The 20,691-nt window shown below is 41.5% G+C and overlaps 1 protein-coding gene and 2 pseudogenes across 6 annotated transcripts in view; 2 read left to right on the top strand and 1 right to left on the bottom strand.

The window, feature by feature from the left end:
- Window positions 1–20,691, top strand: part of LOC110051717 (COP9 signalosome complex subunit 3-like) — a 226,401-nt gene that overhangs the window by 64,217 nt on the left and 141,493 nt on the right. The gene's annotated exons all lie outside the window — the stretch shown is intronic.
- LOC149111026 (uncharacterized) lies at window positions 7,413–9,901 on the bottom strand (annotated as a pseudogene).
- LOC110061441 (uncharacterized) lies at window positions 15,859–20,285 on the top strand (annotated as a pseudogene).

The raw sequence follows: 20,691 nt of genomic DNA, 5'->3' as shown, positions 1-20,691 counted from the left end.
CACGTAGGGTTCCATATGCACTAAAAGATGAAGTCGAAAAGGAGTTGGATAAGTTAGAGAAAAATGGGGTAATCATTAAAACTGACAGATCAGACTGGGCAAGCCCAATAGTAGTTGTGCCAAAGGCTGACAAATTGGTTAGAATTTGTGGGGACTACAAAGCAACCATCAACTCAGCTGTTGAAGATGAGCAGTATCCCCTTCCCACCCAACAGGACTTGTATGCTGCCCTCTCGGGATCAAAATTTTTCAGCAAACTTGATTTGTCGCATGCATATGCTCAGCTAAGTGTTGATAAAGCAAGTCATGAGTACCTGACAATTAGCACACACAAGGGGCTCTATTCCTACACCAAATTACCATATGGGGTTAAATCAGCACCTAAAATATTCCAAGCTAAAATGGATATGATTTTGCAAGGAGTAGAAAAATGTGTGTGTAAGCAGGATGACATTCTTATTGGTGGTGTCAGTTGGCAGGAGAATATCAAAATCCTGGCTGAGGTATTGGAGAGGTTGCATAAATATAACCTGCATTTGAAGATGGCAAAGTGTAAATTTCTGAAGAGGGAAGTTGTCTATTTGGGTTTGAAGATAGATGCTGAAGGTTTGCATCCAGTTGAGGAAAAAGTGGCTGCTGTAAAAAGGGCACCAGTACCACAAAACGTCAGTGAGTTGAGATCTTTTTTGAGCATGGTCCAGTACTATCACCCATTTCTTCCAGGTTTAGCAACCACACTAGCACCATTACATGAGCTCCTCAAAAAGGGTGTCCAGTGGACATGGACAAAAGAGTGTCAGCAAGCATACGAAGCTTGTAAACAAGGTCTCACCAGTGATGCACTGTTGGTGCATTATGATGGGGACCGTGAACTGAGACTTGCTTGTGATATGTCCAGCTATGGAATTGGAGCAGTTATTAGCCATGTGATGGATGATGGCCAGGAGAGGCCAATAGCCTATGCCTCTCGGACACTGAGTTCAAGTGAAAAGAACTATGCACAAATTGAGCGTGAAGCATTATCAATTGTTTTTGGTGTAAAAAAATTTCACCAGTTTTTGTATGCGCGTAAATTTACCCTGATCACTGATCACAAACCATTGTTGGCAATTTTCAATCCAAAATCCGCTATTCCCACACTAGCAGCAGCTCGAATGCAGAGGTGGGCTCTAGTACTTTCGGCGTATGACTATGAGATTGAATACAAAAGATCTGAAGACCATGCCAACTGTGATGCTCTCTCAAGGCTACCACATGAGGACTCCACAGTGGGAAGTGAGGGTGTGGTCTACAGTGTGAGGGTAATTGATGATGATTTTCCAATCACTTCAGAAGATATAGGAAAGGCAACCCTTGTAGATCCTGTACTTGGTAAGGTACATCAATTTGTGATGTCAGGTTGGCCAGAAGGGTGTCCTGATGAGACCCTCAAACCCTATCATAATAGAAGAAATGAGCTGTCCTGTGAACAGGACTTTGTCCTTTGGGGCTCTAGGGTGATTATTCCACCAATCTTTAGAGCCAAAATGCTGGGGCAGTTGCATTGGGAACACCCTGGTATATGTGGTATGAAAGCAATTGCTCGTACATGCATGTGGTGGCCAAAAATGGATCAGGAAATCGAGGAAGCAGTGAGAGTATGTACAGTATGCCAAAATGTTAGAAATGCCCCACCCAGTGCACCCCTGATCCCATGGAAGTGGCCAACTAGACCATTTCAACGGATCCATATTGATTTCTGTCACAAGGGTAATGATTACTTCCTTGTAGTAATCGATAGCCACTCAAAGTGGATTGAAGTGGAACATATGAGCTCTACAACTACTGAACGGACTATTGATGAGCTCCGTTTAATTTTTGCTACTCATGGTTTACCTGAAGAGGTGGTGTCTGACAACCGACCACGGTTTACGTCCATTGAATTTGCCAAATTCATGCGCAAAAACGGCATCAAGCACACATTGGTTCCACCCTATCACCCTCAATCTAATGGGGCAGCGGAGAGGTCTGTGAGAGTTGTTAAGGATGCTTTAGTTAAACAAGTGCTTGAGGGTAAAAAGGGCATCTCTATGAAACACAGACTTGCTAATTTTCTATTTCGGTATCGCACAACCCCTCACAGTACAACTGGTGTGACCCCCGCTGAGTTGATGGTGAAGCGTTGCCTAAGAACAAGATTAAGTCTGATTAAGCCTAATCTGGCACAAGTTGTAGAGAATAAGCAAGAGAAACAGAAAATGTATCAGGATTTGAAATGTAAGAGGGAAAGATCCTTTGTAAGAAATGACAGGGTGCGGGTACGAAACTCGAGGGCCAATTCTAAGACTGATAAGTGGATTCCAGGCACTATAATTAAAGTTTGTGGGCCCAGAACCTATGTAGTTAGGACGGGACACAAAACCAGATATGTGCACACTGATCACATGATAAGAGCACATGATAATGTACCAGATGATGTCAGTGAGCCAGATGTTGTGGTGCCTGAATCAAGTGGTCAGAAAATAAATGATGATAATGTGAATCCTCTCAATAGTACTTCTGAACCACATGTAGATCTGCCTGAAAACGAGGATACTGTTGTATCTCCTTTAGTTGTAAGTAGTCCACCTACAGTTTTGTGAAGATCTCAAAGGATTAGAAAACCAGTTGTTAAACTTAACCTGTAACTGTAGGTTATCACTATGTCTTGGGTATAAGTGCATCCTGAAAATCTGGGGGAAAGCAGTGTAATATATTCGTAACCGGAAGTTGTGTTAAGCTGTTGTATTACCCAAGATGCTTAGAGAATAAAGTTGTTGTGTTGAGCAAGCCTCGTCAACTTGTGTTGTTATGTCACTGAGCCATACTTTTGCTAGTATGTTTCACTGGAAAAGTAAAGTTTTTGTTTCATCCCAATACCTCTCGTTCGCCTGTTACAAACACACACAACTCACTGAAGACTGGGACCTACGTTCCTTATACGGAGGGCAAACAATGGAATGAAATCCAAAATGGCATCAGTCCATGAGGGAATTCGAGGGCGCATTTCTTGATGTTACTGGCGCACGCTAGGCATTCATTTTATGGCAGTGGAGGTTAACGCCATGCCTGGACAGGAGACTCAACATGTTGAGTTGTTTGTGAATGATGAACAGCAAAGGAAAGTTGAAGGACTTCATGCGAGAGCAGAATGTAAGCTTAGATCGAACATTATTGTCAGTCAAAATGGTAAGGGCATCACACTGTTGTATCGCTTCATAGACAAACTATCAATCGAATAAACGTCAAGCTTGTAGGTTTTTGAAACATCTTGTGAATTCTTTTGAATAGTTTCATTCGGGTTGTTTTGACACTCAGCTTAATTGCTTTAGCTTAATTGTTTTGAAGGTCATCGAAGGGCTGTACGCTTACCAATACTCAACGAAATATCGTTTTCGGGATTGATTTTTCGTTTAGCTACATGAATTTTTGGTACATTTCTGGTGAAATGTCATCAAAATATTATTCTTAGATCAGCGAATTTTCATGTTACTCAACGAATTTTCTTCGAAATATCACCCGATAAATCATGATTCTTTGCTCGAAATTTCTACGATAATTGGTGGGAACAATAGCCAAATTTCGAGGAAAAAATTTATTTGCATTCTTTTTGCACAGTACTGTATTTATCCAAGAAGTAGTTGGGAATTGTCTTCCAGCATTCCTCTCCAAGCTTGCTCTTTTTTCAATAGTCTTGAAATCCAAGGACGTTTTAGTGACTTGGACATTAACTCAGTGTTTGGTGCACGCAAACCTCCATTGCTATAATTAAGAGACACTACTTTTCATTTAATTTTGTCTTGCTTTTTTCCAAATAAAGTTAAAAAGAAGGGAGTTAGAATCGACATTGAGTACACCAAGACATTAGTTATAAGAACTCTCTCTAACAGAGTAAGGCTGCAGGATTGCCAGATGTCAAGAATAGTGCTTAAGGTAATTCCTCTGAAATAAAAGTGACAATAGATTTTTGTTCAAACTTTGTCCACTAAATATTTGTCACATGATAACTTCAATTTTGAAATAAAAAAGGTGGTTGCCCATGCTCATTAAGGAGCAGTGAAGCATTGAAAATGCCCAATTTTGGCATTATTTAATGCTTATTATAAGAATGCATTCCCAGTAATTGTAAAATCTTTGTGAACCCAGACTCATAAGAACACACATTAAACTACAGTCAATACATTGTGTAGGACACAAATAAACATTTTAAGTTTGATTCAGGAAGAAAGCTAAATCCTTGATTAAAAATTTGAACCAAATTTCTTGACCTGGTTACCGACTGCAAAACAGAAAAGACCACAGTGTATCTGCTATTTTTCTTATTCAATTTTCAGCAATAGAAATTAGATCAGTCTTTTCTCACGCAAAGCTTATGATTAGTTGATTACAATGACTGGAAAAAAAATTGGGGTGCCCACGCTCATTGGTGACCTAGAGCCATTTTTCAACTGACAGAGCTCAATATCAAGGCAAATCCATCATGTTTTCAATATGCGCGTGCACGAGCGCGTGCTAATGACGCCAAAAATTATGCGCAGTAAGGATGCGCAATGCAAATGTGAGGAATGACCTTAATTTATCCACTTTTGCTTTGAAGTTTTTTCCCATGTTTTGTTTATGGTAGTAAGAGATAACTATTCCCAGCATTCCAATTGGCTCCTTAGGCCAGTGGAATTCAAAAGGGTTGTCCACGTCGTGCCTCCAAGGGCCGAGCCACAAAGCTTTAGTTTTGGATGGGTTTAATCTCAGACTGGAGGCATCACCAAAGTCACTAAACACTGGAATAGAGTTTTTAACAGATTCGCAGCTGCTACACCAAAGTTAGGTGTTGTCAGTGAACTGACTTATTTTGAATTCTTTTTTAAAAATCTGTATACCTTGTATTTCTTTGTGTTGCCTTATCTTGCATGCCAAGATTTCCACAGCTAAAATAAATACATAAGGCGATAGGGGGCAACCTTGTCTCACACCTCTTGTGAGTTGGAGAGGGTTGGTACAGAAGCCATTATTCATAACAGAGCTCTCTGGATTGCTGTAAAGAGTTGATATCCACTGTTGACTACTATCCCCAAAATTGAAGGGAGCAAGCGTCTTTTGAATAAACTCTCATTCAGTGGTATCAAATGCCTTTTTGAAGTCAAGTTGGTTGAGTATCCCAGGGATGTTTTGATTTGTGGTTTGCTCTAGAATGTCGTTAGTTAACCTGATATTTTGGCTGATATATCTTCTCTTTATGAATCCAGTTTGGTCTGGATTGATAAGTTTTACTACCCTTTGTAATCTTTTGGCTATTACTTTTGACGCAATTTTGTAGTCCATGTTTAGTAGAGTAATCAACCACCAATTTGCTAGGCTAAGTAAATTTGAATCCTCTTTCGGTTTAAGATTAATAGTACCTTGTTTGTCGTTTGGTAACACATTCAAAACTGAATTTATTAAGTTGCTGCAAGTAATAAATACATGCTATCTGGATACGTGCGTGACAATGTTGTATAGTGCAATTAAGGTGCAAGTGCATATGATTAAAACATACAAAGGTGCAAGTGAATGTGCGTAGTGTAACACCTTTCCCCTTTTGGAAGATAAAATCAATAATAGAATGTCCATTATATAGTGGACCTAAACATAATTTCTCTGAACTGTTCATGAGTAAACAAAGTCCTTACATCTCTGCAAGAAAGTCATTAAACTAAAGTGTTCATGTAAACAAAGTCTTTACATCTCTGCAAGAAAGTCATTAAAGTGTTCATTCCATAAGGAAGTCGTTGAATCGTGAGGGAAGTCTGCGTTCTCTTGTTGAACGGTGAGGTGGCGGTGTAGGCTCTTGGTCCAACGGCTGATCCGTTTCCTCTGTCCACTTTCAGATGGTAGGGATGCAGTTTCCAATCAGTCCTATTTTTCATCATAGTTGCCCACTGCAGGTTCTGCCTTTGCCTCCCTGATTTGTGCGTGGTTTCGCCGGACTGGTCCCATTGCTGTGCTCACGAGGCAGGACCTTGGTGCGGGTCTTCCAATTACCTCCCCATAGATCCAGGATTGGTGTTTGTTCGTAGGCCTAGGTTTCACATACACTTTTTCTCCTTTTGAGAACTCGGTTAGCGGCGCCGACACCCGCTTGTTGTACTGAGCCTTAGATCTCCGTCTTCTTTCCGCAATTTTTTCTTGTACTAGACTTGGGGACACTGTCTGTGGAACAAGTCAACGCGGAGCTGTGGGAATGATGTCCTGCAGTCTTCTAGACATTAGGCGTTGTGCTGGCAAGTAATTGTATCCCTGCTGGGGTGTGTTTCGGTATGCTAGGAGGACCAGATAGGGGTCCTCATGGCGAGACTTTTTCAGAATGTTCTTTGCAATTTTGACTGCGGACTCCGCCTTTCCGTTCCCTCGGCTGTGGTATGGTGATGATTTGCGTATGATGAAACCGTATTCTCAAGCAAAACGTGAATATTCATGGCTTTCAAACTGTGGGCCGTTATCGGTTATGCACTCGTCTGGAATTCCATGTCGAGCAAATTGTCTTTTCATGGCTCGAATAACTGTGTTAGCTGATGTGTTCCCGCTGAGGGGGTCTAGTTCAAAGAAGTCGCTGTAATGGTCGACCATAACGAGGTAGTTGCTTCCATCCAGCTGAAAAAGGTCGGCACTTATTTTGGACCACGGTCTAGTGGGTATCTCATGGGATTTCATTGGTTCTTGCGGTCGCTCAGTTAGGTATTGGGCACAAAGTCCACATGATAAACATTTCTCTCTGATTGCTGCTTGCATTCCTGGCCAGAAGAGGGACTCGCATGCCCGTCTTATACTGCTGTCAGCTCCCTGGTGTGCTTTGTGTATTTTCTGTAACATCTCGTCTCGTAGAGTGGCTGGAACAATAACTTGATGGGACCTGTAGAGGACACCATCATAAACTGAAATTTCATCTCTGAAATTCCAGTACAGTCTCAGGTGCTCTGGGGTTTCCTTTCTTTCTGAAGGCGACCCATTCAATACCACCGTGTGTAGGGCTGCTAGAACTGGGTCTTTGGCGGTTTCTCGTCTTATTCGTTTGAGTGTGTTGGGTGTAACTCGGTTTGGTTCAAGATCCATCTCAGCTATTTCCAAACGGAACACTTCGCATTCTTGCTTGGCAGTGGAGGAGGGCTGACCAGTGACGGCTGCACGAGACAAGGTGTCCGCAACGTAGAGTTCCTTTCCTTTCTTGTATCGGACAGTGAACTGATATCTTTGCAACTTCAGCATCATTCTTTGCAGTCTGCGAGGAGCTTTGTTGAGAGGCTTCTTGAATATTGTCTCAAGCGGCTGGTGATCTGTATGTACCGTTATGTCGTGCTTTCCGTATAGGTACTGGTGCCACTTATCCATGCAAGAGACGATTGCAAGGCACTCTTTCTCAATTTGGGCGTAGTTCTTCTCTGTGCTGTTGAGGGTATGTGATGTAAAGCAAACAGGTTGATCATTTTGTAGCAATACGCCACCGATGGCATCTTAAGATGCATCCACTTGTAGCGTCACGGGAAGGGTTGCGTCTTAGTAGCGTAATGTAGTTGCTGAAGCAATGAGGTTCTTTGCCGAGTTAAATGCATTTTCATGATTGTTTGACCACAGGAATGCAGAGTCCTCCTTAGTCAAGTCCCTCAATGGAAGAACTGTTTCTGACAAGTTATGGCAGAACTTGTTTAAGTATTGGCACATGCCAAGAAATCGCTGTACCCCAGATTTGTCAGTGGGCGCTGGCATCTCTGTAATTGCGGCTACTTTAGCTGGATCGGGTTCTACGCCTTTGTCGGTAAGCTTGTGCCCCATAAAGGTGGCAGAGGGAGATTTAGACTGTAATTTCTTCACCGAAAGTCGCAGGTCATGGTTGCTGCACTTTTCTAACAGGCTTGTAAGATTTTTATCGTGATCGATGTCAGCTTCCTCTTTTGAATCTCCGCATCCAAAAACACAGATGTCGTCGGCAATGTTTATTACCCCGTGTAAGCCGTCTAAGAATTCATGTTGGCGCCGTTGATACTCCTCCGGTCCCGAGGCGATCCCAAATGGCATGCGAGTGTAGCAGTAGTGACCATTTGGTCCCTGGAACGTTGTTAGTAAAGAAGACTCTTCATCCATCACGATGGTGTGAAAAGCTTCAGATACATCAACAATTGTGAACACTTTGGCCTTAGTCAGTTGTGGAAGCTTCTCTTCAATCGTCGGTATTGTGTACTTGGGTCTTCTGATGGCCTTGTTAATGGTTTGACTTGGATCAATGCATATTCGAAGTTTGCCGTTCGGTTTCTCTTTTACCAGGATGTTTGAGAGCCAGTCTGTAGGCTGTGTGACCGGCCTTATGATGCCTTCATCGCATAGTCTCTTTAACTCGTCATTTACTCTGTCCAACTTTGCCACGGGAACTCGACGCGTTGAGGCGTGTACTGGAGTAACATTAGGATCAAGTTCGATTTGCAAGGGGGTTCCAAGAGGATTTCCCCGGCCTGGCTTAAATACGTTTGAGTAGTGGTGAAGCACGTCTTCCTTTGTCAGTTTTCCTAGTGGTGGAGGTGACTGCATATTGTGCAGAATTTCTTCTTCAACTGCGTTTGCTTCATCAGCATACATCTTCAAATAACCCAGGGCTTGTGCATCTCTTCCGCTGAGAAGTGGTGGTTTCTCATTAGGCACGTTGACCACAAGAAAATCTATGGTGTGAATCTTGCCCCTTCTGTCACAACACAAAGTTACTTGGCCTTCAGGGCACATAGTTTCGCTTCCATACGTGTTAATCCTGCTTCTGGTCCGCGAAATCTTTATGTCAGGAAACACCTCGCTTAGTAGACTGATGGGTATGGTGTTACACGTGGATGCCAAGTCGATTTGTGCTTTCACTACTTTTGTTTTTTCTCCATGTATGAGATGTAAATGGGCAAAGAATTTCCTTGCAGGTTGTGAGGGTGTCTCGCAATCCACCACAAATGCTTCTTCACCGTTGTCTTCATCGACAAAATTTGATTGCTGCTGTCATCCTTGTCGCCTTGCTCCACCTCTACAGACGCGCACGAAATGACCGGAGATCCCACACTTTCCACATCTTTTGCCAAATGCTGGGCAGTGCTGTTGACGGGGCTGTTGATGGTTGCCGCTACACCAGAAACACTGTGACAATTGCTGTACCGACTTCAGATTTTGCCGCGGATTTGCAAATGCTGATTTGCTCGTAAAATTCACTTGTTCCTGTTGTGTGTTCCTGGCAGTTTTCATGAGCTGATTCGTGAACACAGTCGCTTCGAACGTTTTGGCAACTTCGACAACTTCTCGTAGCGTAACCTTTGTTTGGGCGGTGTTTTTATGTTTATGCCCTTTCCCGATAAGTTTCACTCAAAGAGTATCAGACGTTAAACCGGCAATAAATTGGTCCCTCATAAGCTCGTCAGCGAAGTCTTCATATTCACACTGTGCTGCTTGATTACGCACTCGCGTCTCCCAGGAAGCAATCGATTCGTTTTCATTTTGCAGCAAACGAAGAAACTTTTGCCGTTCCCCTGACACTCCAACGCTAGCGCCATAATACTCTCTCAATGCGGCGACAACACAATGAGGCTTCTTTTGGTCGGCTTCATCCAAACCCAAGCTGTATTTATAAACCGTTCTCGCTGCCGGAGATAGAGGTGCCCGGAGACATGCCATGGCTTTATCAGGCTTGGTCCATTTCAGTGCGTCAGTTTCTTTCGATGGATCGAACCAATTTTGCATGATGCAGTAATCTGTCAAATCTTCTATGTATGTTTCCAGGTCGTGCTTGTCATCTCCTGTTGTCTTAAACTCGGGAAACGGGGTGTTCGAAGCCATATCGCTGTAGACTGAAGAATAGTTGAGTCGGTAAGGCGCTAGATCCGTTAGATTACTAAAAATATCCCACTGCTGCCTCCATGTTTGTCGTTCGGTAACACATTCAAAACTGAATTTATTAAGTTGCTGCAAGTAATAAATACATGCTATCTGGATATGTGCGTGACAATGTTGTAAAGTGCAATTAAGGTGCAAGTGCATATGATTAAAACATACAAAGGTGCAAGTGAATGTGCATAGTGTAACACTTCTGCGCTGAGATATTGACATTTCTCCCTCTCTATAAGCCGCATTATAGCAATTGATTAGATCTTCACTCAATAAGTCGAAAAAACAATTGTAGAATTCCCAGGAAAAACCATCCTCACTGGGCAATTTTCCACTGGAAAAGGTTTTAAAACTTCTTTACATTCCTCCAGAGTAATTTCACCTCTAGTTCCTCTTTTTCTAAGTCCTGCAGCTTTGGTATTTCCAAGTGGTCGACAAAGTTTTCAAACTGGCCATCATCAATATCCCTAGTAGAAGAAAAGAGATCTCTATAAAAGTTTTTGATTCTTTCACTATTTTGTCGGCTTTGTGTAGTTGTTTTCCGTTCACAGTTCTAATTCTACTTTTTTTTTCTGTCGTAATTTTTCTTTTCTAGATTAAAGAAATATTTCATTGGTTTCTCACACCTTTCTTTCCATCTGGTTTTTGTACGTAGCATTAAGCCCTTCGCTTTTTCCTTGTGGAATACAATGAGTTGTTTTATTTTCATTTCATTTAGTGCATCGTTGATAAATTCAGCATTGGTGCTGTCAAAAATCCTTTTTTCTAGTTCCTCTAGGTGTGTTTGTAAATCTGATTCCCGTTTATGTTGCATTTTGGCTTTGCTTTTTGAGTAGGCGATTGTGAGGCCCCTTGTTTCTATTTTAATAAGCTCCCACTTTAGTCTGTGATCATCCAGGTCTCAGTATTTTTCACATATAATGGGATAATTTTCTTTAATGCAACTTACATATTCTTCATCACCAACAAGGGAGTTGTTAAACTTCCATAGGCCTGGACCCCGCCTCTCTTACGAAAGTTGTAAAGAAGGTTTTACTGCTCTGTGGTCAGGTGCATTGGAGGCCTTTGTATTTATGTTCACAACGCAGTTTGAGAAAGAGCAAGCAGCAAGAAAGAACTCTATTCTTGATCAAACTTTCACTGCTTTGGATTCATATGAGAAGCTTAATTTTTGTGGTTATTGTTTTCGAAAGATATCAATTATCTCTAGTTCTTCCATCATAGAAAATAGTTTCTTTCGATAGGTAGATTCTTTCCATGGGACGCCACCTCTGTTGTCAAGTGGTTGGGTGTGACATTCCAATCTCCACCTATAGTGAGATTGCTTATATCTGTTTTGGACATTAATTACTCATTTAAATTATGCAAAAACATTTGCTGTTGTGAGTTGTTCGGGGCATAGACATTGCATAATGAAAGATTAGCTGATTTGAAAACTAAATTAATGGAAATGATCCTGCCATCCTGATCTCTACTGAAATTCTCTATTGATGATGATGAGCTAAGGGAGGGGTTACTGAGAATACAAATGCCTTTACTGTGAGTTGATTCATGAGAAAAGAAAATGTCACCACCCCACTCGCTTCTCCAGATCTTTTCATCATTTGGCTCGGAATAGATCTCTTGCAGGGAGTAAAACTGGCAATTTTGGTCTTTCAGATAACTAAAGATACTTCTTCTTTTTAGCTGAATCCTAAACCCTCTAACATTTAGAGTCAGAATAGAACAATTACCCTGCATAGCACCGAAAGCATTTAACAAGTAATGTGAGGAAAAACAATACAGGTAAACAGGAACTTGCAAGGGATAAATTATGCAAATGAAGAAAATAAATAATTTGCTCTTATTAACTGAGCAGCAGGTCTGAATGGGAGAATCTTGACTGAGGTTGTGAGTACAGACTAGAACGCAGTGAGGTCTATACACACGACCAAGGTCAGGATTCTCCCATACAGACCGACTAAGCTTGATTAATAAGATGTTTATTTAATGGTAAACAAGAACAATTTAATTCGTGTAATGTAACTGGTTCGTATTCAATGACATTTTGCTTGGAAATGGCGATGAGCTGAATTTAATTCTACCAAAGTTTGCTCGTCCTCTTTACTTTTTTTCCTCATCAGGTTTTTGGGCACTTCCATAAATAAATATTGTTAGAAGAATATAGTCGATGATTTTGCATATTAGTTTGTAACTTTTTCACTGCAAAACATTACTGGACTAAATGCCGGTCTAGATGGGAAAATCTAGACCGCTTTCAATATCAATTTCAGCCAATCAAATTCATGAACTTGGTAGTTCCCAGTCCTTGTAGTATCTGTACATTCTCTTTGAGTCGTTTCATCCCACGAGCAACAAGGGGGCCTTTATTAGAGGCAAGCTTATGTGCTATACTAGAAATAGCTCCACATTGAAAGCCTTTAGCGAAACATGAGAAATTCTGGAAGCGCCTCCTTTTTTGCAGTTACCCAGTTGGGTTTTTACTTCCTTTATTCAATGAGGTTAAATACAGTAACAGAACAAAATGGCTTTCGCTAAACGTAAATTGTGCAACGGTAGAATGGTAGTCTGTAAATCTACTTTTAACTGTAGTCATCCTAACTGATGTGAAGGACAGTTTGTTATAGTGTACTCAAAAAGTGCAAATACTTCGGTCATGTGACTTTGAACGCTTAGTGGATGTTTTGCGACCATGTGGAGATGTTTACTAGTTTTTAGGGTCATAATTTGTCGTAAAGATTGCTGTTCATTTCAAGTTCAAATAAATGGTTTAACTCAGAACCATACTGGTAGCAGAGCGAGGTTCACATTGGGGAAATTTGTCAAATTCAAGAAAATGCCATCAAATTTGAAGAAGAAGAAGAAGAAGAACTGCTGGGACCGAGTGAAGGGCACAGACGATGGTAAAGATACCCGCGATGAAATTGCAGATAAAAAAGAAGAGCAAAAGATCAAGTAAGCGAAGCCGAAATCGCTATTCACAAGACAAAAAAAATCAGCTGGCGGATTTATTAGAAGATGGAGTGGCGAGTAACCATGAAATAAGAGTGTAGAGGAAAAAATTGAAGAAGCCCAAGAGAATATTGTTGAAGATTTGACATCGTTGGCTGGGCAATCGCGAAGGTGGAAGCACCTGCAAGGTGTTAACTCCTCCAACCTTGGCCCTTGGCCAATCATTGACATGTTGATTGGCACAGAGTATGCAGAATTCACTTTTCCATTAGAGATGTCCGTGGCCAACCTAGGGAGCTGGTGGCTCGACTGACACCTTTAGGCTGGATGTGTATTGGTTCACCAGAGCTGACAGCGTGCAGCAGGCAAATTTCAACATGGCCTATTTTGTTCACCAGCAAGAGAAAGAATTGAGCTCCATATTGCAGAAGTTTTGGGAGGTCGACTCATCTGGGTCAATCACAGAAAGAGAACTGCTAAAAAAAGAGGGAGCATCAGCAATAAAAGCATTTGAGAGCTCACTGCAGTTTAAAGGGAAAAGATATGAAGTAAAGCATTTGAGAGCTCAGTGCAGTTCAAAGGGGAAAGATATGAAGTAGACATGCCATGGAGACCAAACGCCCCGAGTTACCAAATAACTATTAGATGGCAGTGAACCGGTTGAGCAGTACTGAGAAGAGACTTCTGAAGGATCCTCAGCGGGTGGTGGTATTCAGACAGCATCAGCAAGTACATATAGAAGGGCTACATTTTTAAAGTGACACCCTCTAAGACAGAGGAGAAGACGTAGTATCTTCCACACTTTGCAATTGTGAGACCTGAAAAGACAACTACAAAGACTTGGGTGGTTTTCAATGCCTCTGCAAAATTTGATGGACTTTCATTGAATGACATCATCTGCCAAAGACCAAAACTCCAAAGGGATATCTTTGATGTACTGCTACATTTTCGATGGTTTCCAGTAGCCCTAGTGTGTGACATTGCAGAGATGTATCTTAGAATTGGGATATCACCCTGAAGTAGACCATTTCATCGTTTCTTGTGGAGGGACGTAGATCAGTCAAGACCTTCAGATGTTTATCAGTTCATTAGCCTTGTCTTTGGAGTTAACTCGTGCCCTTATCAAGCACAATAATTTTTGTTTCTCAGAAGCATGCAAGGGAAAACCAAGAGCACTACTCGAAAGCTGCCAAGACAATCTTTTAGTCTACATACGTGGATGACAGCATGGACTCTTCCCCTAGCAAAGAGGAGTGCATAAAACTTTATGAGGAACTATCAGCACTGTAGCGGTCCACAGGTATCCATGCCAGAAAGTGGCTTTTCAACTCAGAGCAAGTACTTAAGAAGATACCTGAAGAAGACAGGGCTGCAGAAGTGGACTTAAAGGAGAACAGAAGGCTAGCAGTTGTATTTTATATGGGAGCTTAAAGCTATTGAAATAGCTTAGATTTGTAGTAAAAAGCAAGAAAAAGTGAATTTTACCTTTCGAATGTGACGAAAAGAGTCCAAAACCCGTGGTCATTTTTCAAAATTGAACGTCCACCATTTTGGACATCTTTCCTTCCGGTTACTTCCATAAAAGGAATACCCGCTGCCATGTTTTGACGTCACTATGCACAGGCATTTTTTCATGTCAACAAAATTTGAAGAATCGATGTTGATTCGAACCTGCATTTAGCTTGCACGATGGCTGAGATTGAGCCTTATTCTTTTGAACCTATGCGAGGCAGTTCAGAGTCAGAGGAAGACAATGTTCACGAGAGTCAAGATGAGCACTGAAGAGGAAATATATTGTGGCGTGTATGCGAGTGTTGTGCCAACTGGGAAGTGCAACAAGGAAGCCATAAATAAAATACAGTTTCAGGTGAAGGATACTTTTGTATTCAGCAGATGTTGGTTATTTTGGCACTAGGCAGCTAATAAACAACCATGGACTCGGTGGGAAAAAAGTGTTGTTTGATTTATTTCATTTATTACATATTTTGTCATGGCACACATGGCAGGCTCACATGGCAGCGAAATGGTTGCAATATAACCTGTTTATATTTTGGGGGTTCATACATACAGGCAGCTCAAACGACTTCTAGATGTATAACACAGCTCTCTCTCTTTCAAACGATTTGTTTAAAAAGGGAAGTCCTAGAGATCGCTATTGTGGGTTTGTGTCAGGTGCGCAGAATGAGAGCACCAAGAGAATTAAATAACATGTAAGCTTATGTACACAAATGGTCACATAATTTGCCAGCTGTGAGATTTATTTCGAATGTTTTGTGGAGCTCAGTTAATCCTCCAACATAAGATTCAATTATGCACAAATGTAACATATCAAGCTCTACAGTGCCATACATAATTTGATTTGACGACAATCTCAGTGAAAACGTAGTACTTGAAATTCGCGTGTTTTTCGCCTGTGCGCAGTGACGTCATGCTATGCGCCCAAGCCTTCAACATGGCTTCCAAAATGGCGGATGTTCAAATTGTTCAGGGATGGAGCTTTTTGCCGTTACAATCAAGTTAAAAAGTTAGTTCACATCCTCAGGGGTCTTAAGGGGTCTTATGAAGCTCAAGCAATGCCCACATTAGTCTCCTGTAGGGGTTAAGGTGGTTACTACGGTTTTGGTGGATTATAACAGCCCAACTTTTAACTCTTTTTAAAAATGTTCCAAGACGTTTTTTCCTTTCAGTTTTTACTGTTTAGTTAGGTCTTTTACCATTCTATGTGAGACTTGAACAATTGAACATCAACAAATGGCCAAAATGAACCACCGAGTGCCTAGGGAGGGACTAGGCACTAGTGGGTTAGATCACATTTTTCTCAAAATCTACCCATATGACTCCACCTCAAAATTTCAGGAGTAACAAATTAGCTCTGCTTTAACATTCATGCAAAGTAAAATAAAAATCTGTAGGACAGACTAAGAAAATGTGAAATCAAAAATAGCTCAAAATCTGTCACAGATTTTTTTTGTAAATTTTGGCTTTAAATGTGATTTACCCCTACCAATCAACTGTGAAAATTTTATCATGGGATGTACAGTAGGTTTTCGAACAATCCTGAATGAAAGACTGGCTTTTACAACCTTGGATGAGAATTGAATTGCACACGCCCTTTATTTAAGTACGTGCTCATGTGATGCCATGTATCGCATGCGAGAAAGCAAGATTAATTTAGAGCTCTTTTACCGGTTGTTTATCAAGTTTTTGTGTCATATCTTTTTGGCCCTAGTCTTAAACACATGTTTGAACAGAGTTTGAAACTATTGCTACATATATTGAAGTGATTTAACACCTTTCAAGTGCTGAAGTGGTTTTGGTTTCATTTTAGGGTTGCTTGCGTCATTTGTGCACGTGCAATTAATACTGACATCTGGCAAGCAATCATAACACGTGCTACTAGTCTCCAAAAAACTGTAGTAAGCCACCTTAAATTCAAATTTTCCAATGAGCATCCCTGGCCTTCTCATATGGGAGTTCTCCTCCCCGGGCTTCCAAATGTCTAACAGGAAGTGACCCAGTGAAGGAATGAAAGGGTGAAGCAGTGATGGAGTGAAATTGTCCCACCACTACAACTTGGAAAATACGAATATTTTCCAAGTTAAAAATGAAGCCTTGCATAAAAACAAAGGCAGCTATGAAGCACTGATGATACTATCTCCAGAATCGAGGCAAGATCTTAGTTGGTGGGTAAGCAACCTACCACATACATACAAACACATTGATATCTCAAACCCTGACATAGAAATCACTACTGATGCTTCAAAACTATCATGTGCTTTCATAAGAACAATTTTTTAAAAAATGGGTTTTCGCCTTCGGTTCTCCTTTAAACGAAGAAAATTTGCTGTCAATGAAGACGCTTGGTGTGTTGTGGTAGGCTGAGGAAGATGTTTTCACTTACAGAGTGAATCTGCCAGATGAGAAGTTCCAGTTGACCAAGCGAAATTTCCTACATAAGATAGCCATGCTGTTTGACCCTATGGGGTTTCTGGAGCCATACGTGATCCGGGCAAAGATTCTCCTGCAAGAGATGTGGACCTCAGGATTAGATTGGGATGACCCACTAGACCAAAGCCAAGCTAGAGAGGCCAAGAAGTGGTTTGAAGAGCTCACAGAGTTGTCAGAAGTGCAAGCCCCTCATTGTCTGCAGTTGAACTCAGATGTTGAAACAGTTACCTTGCACACCTTCACAGATGCATCAGGGGATGCGTATGGTGCAGCAACTTACATTAATTACAAGTACAAGGGTGGTACAGTATCTACCAACCTAGTGACCTCCAAGACACGAGTGGTACCACTATCAGCTACAAGCATTCCAAGACTCAAACTTATGGGAGCTGTTTTGGAATTAAGATTAGCGCTGTCCATAGCCAAGGTTCTTAAGATTGACCAGAACCTACTCACATTCTGGAGTGACAGCATGCATGTATTGTGGTGGATACAAATACCCAGTTGCAGTTTCAGACCACTCGTAGCAAATCGGATAGGAGAAATACATGATTCAAGCAGTCCTACGCAGTGGTGCCATGTTAGCACAGACCAGAACCCTGCTGACCTGCCAACAAGAGGAATGTCTGCGACTGAGCTAAAAGGAAACAAGATGTGGTGGAAGGGTCTGAAGTTCCTGAGCATGCCAGAAGACACATGGCCAAAAACAGAGATTGATGTAACTGCTGAAGCAACACTAGAAGTCCGTAAGAAAGTGAGGACAACATTTGATGTGCCAGACAAAGAATCAGTACTGTTCGTGCTGACCCCACAAGTGACTTGGTGTTTACGCCCCAGCAGATATTCAAGCTGGACCAGATTATTGAGAGCTAGAGCATGGGTACACTGATTCATGAACAACTGTGGAACGCCACCAGAAGAGAGGAGTTCTGGAAAACGTACCATTCAGGAGATCTCAGATGCAGAGACTGACATCAGCAAAGAGGCACAACAAGAAGCCTTTCAAGAAGAATACAAGGCACTGGCCAATTTCAAGTCTGTTCTGCAAAACAGCAAGTTGTTAAGTTTTGAACCCCATCCTAGATGAAGATGGTCTGCTTCAATCAGATGGGAGACTGCTATGCAGACTACCTGCCTTTTGATTCTAGATATCCAGTCATTCTGCCGAGGAAGAGTGGGGTGACCAGACTAATTGTGAAGTCCTATCACGAAAGAAGTAACCATGCAGCGGAAAACAATCACACGTTGTCTTTGCTGTCCGCCAGATTTTGGATCATGCAAGGTAGAGAGGAGATTCCTGACTGGGAAAGAGAGTGCTGTGAATGTCACAAGAGAAAGGCAAAGGCTGCTGAACAGATAATGGCTCCCCAACCAAAGATTTGACTAAAGATGGCCTTATGAGCTTTCGCACGAACAGTGGTTGACTTTGCAGGACCATTTGTAACTATCCAGGGGAGGGGCAAGAAGAGAGCTTAAAGATACCTTTGTTTATTTACATGCCTAACATCGAGGGCTATTCACCTAGAGATGGCCTATGGGCTGGACATAGATTCCTTTCTGAGTGCATTTCATTGCATGGCCAATCGGAGTGGGGTGCCAGAAGAGATGATTTCTGATAACGGAACTAATTTTGTAGGCACGGAAAGAAAGTTGAGGGGGCTCGTCAAAGAACTGGATCGAGACAAGATTGAGAAATCAGCTGCCAACAAAGGAATCAAGTGGATTTTCAATCCACCACGGGCACCTCACTTTGGTGGGGTGCATGAGACAATGATCAAGTCAGGGAAGAGAGCAACCTATGTGATATTGGGAACTGCAGATGTGCCCAATGAAGAACTGATTACAGCATTTGTGTGTGCAGAGGCACTCATAAATTCCAGGCCTTTAACATATCAGTCGCGAATCCCTCAGATGACACACCCATCACCCTAAATCATTTCCTGATTGGACAAGTAGGAGGCCAGTTCGCTCCTGGATCAGTTGATAGTGGCCAGTTCAGCCCCAAGAAGAGATGGAGATGGGTGCAAGAACTAGTGCGACCTTTTTCGTACTAGTGGCTCCGAGAGTGGCTACCAACTTTGAATCATGTGTCCAAGTGGTGGAAGGAACAAAAGGATGTCCAAGTTAATGATGTAGTCTTAGTAGTGGCACTTAACACGCCTTGTGGGCAGTGGCTGCTCGGTAGAATCATAGTGGTCTTTCCAGGGAAGGACAAGCAAGTGAGAGCTGTCAAAGTCAGAGTTGGCCAAAAGGAATTGTTGAGACCGATCACCAGAATCTGCCCATTAAAACTCCTTACAGAATATGACAGAAGAATAGAACAGAAGCGAACTTTAAGAGAACTAGAACTATAGTGAACCTTTAAGCTAGAAACACAAAACTCCTATTGATAGGTTGATGAGCCACTGGCCCATCAAGAAGGGGGAGTATGATGTGAAGGACATTTTGTTATAGTGCACTCGAAGTGCAAATACTTAGGTCACGTGACTTTGAACGCTTAGTGGATGTTTTACGATCACATGGAGATGTTGTTTACTAGTTTTTAGCGTTGTAATTCATTGTAGAGATTGCTGTTTATTTCAAGTTCAAATAAATGGTTTAACTCAGAACCACTAACATCAAGCTGGTTATCCAGATACATTTACCAGACTTAGACTGTGTTGTCAGTTATAAATCTACTACTACTTTAGCACATCTATGTAAATAGTATGTTGTTTTGGGGCCATACGATTAGCGCTAATCATATGGCCCCCGAAATATAACAACATGCAATAACATATGCATTAAGGCATTTCTTGTAATGTGCATTTACAGCATTTTTCAGTAATTATTCACTTTGGCATGCTTAAGTGCTATATATGCTGCTCAATGTTAGTTGCAATTATTCCCTGAAGAAGTCTGAGACAGAGATGAAACGCGTCAGAAATAAACGAAAAAGCTTACAACTACAAGAAGTCCTCCTTTGTGCTGCTCACTAGTCTTTGTTAAAAAATTAATGGGCTTAGAGGGTAGATAGTAGATTGTAGAGCACAGAGCGTAGATTAAAGAGAGTAGCTGGTAGAACACAGAGCATAGATTGGCTTAGACGGTAGATCGTAGAACGTAGATTGAAGAGAGTAGCTGGTAGAACAAATAGAATGTTGATGGTAGAACATATAGCGTAGAGCATAGAGCGTAGAGGGTAAGCTCAATACAGAATTGTACATTAAGGAGATTATTAAAATACTGTAAACCATAATAACACTATATATGAGATAATAAAGAAAGCCAATAAATTACAATTACAAATATTACAGCATCGCAGATGATTGAGAAACTTGCACTCACAACCCAATATTTTTTATCACTCTGCTGTTTTTTTAAGCCTCTAAGTTAGTATAGAGAGTAGTAAAAAATTCTTGAACTGATAAACTCGTAAATATGTAGAGCATAGAGCGTAAATGGTGGAACATGGAGTGTAAGAGCTTTAAGAGCATAGCGTGTTGACTGTAGATGGAAGAGAAGATAGCATAAAGCATAGAGCGTAGTCAGGGTAAACTCAATACAGAATTGTAAATTGAAAACAATTATTAAAGCACTGCAATCCATAATAAGACTCAACATTCCCTAAGCGATATAATATTTGTTACAATAACTATATGCCACTACACCTCCACAGTGTATGCATATCCAAGAGAAATGGACCTTCATCATCATCATTATTTATCCGTTCTCCAAGTGGAAAATTGGGCCGTAAGCTCTCTGCCACCAGGCTGTTCTGTCCTCTGCAGCCGATGCTGCTGCTGCCCATGTTCTTAAACCTTCCTTTTCCAGCTCCCTTTCGACAGTCCTTCTCCAAGTCTCGCGCGATCGACCCCATTTCCGTTTGCCTTCAGGTACCCATGTGAGGGCAATTCG

Source organism: Orbicella faveolata, unplaced genomic scaffold, assembly GCF_042242905.1.
Source record: "Orbicella faveolata isolate gen_17 unplaced genomic scaffold, um_ofav_v1 contig_24, whole genome shotgun sequence".
Lineage (NCBI taxonomy): Eukaryota > Metazoa > Cnidaria > Anthozoa > Scleractinia > Merulinidae > Orbicella > Orbicella faveolata.
Note: the sequence above shows the minus strand (reverse complement) of the source record. Positions and strands in the feature narration are given on the sequence as shown.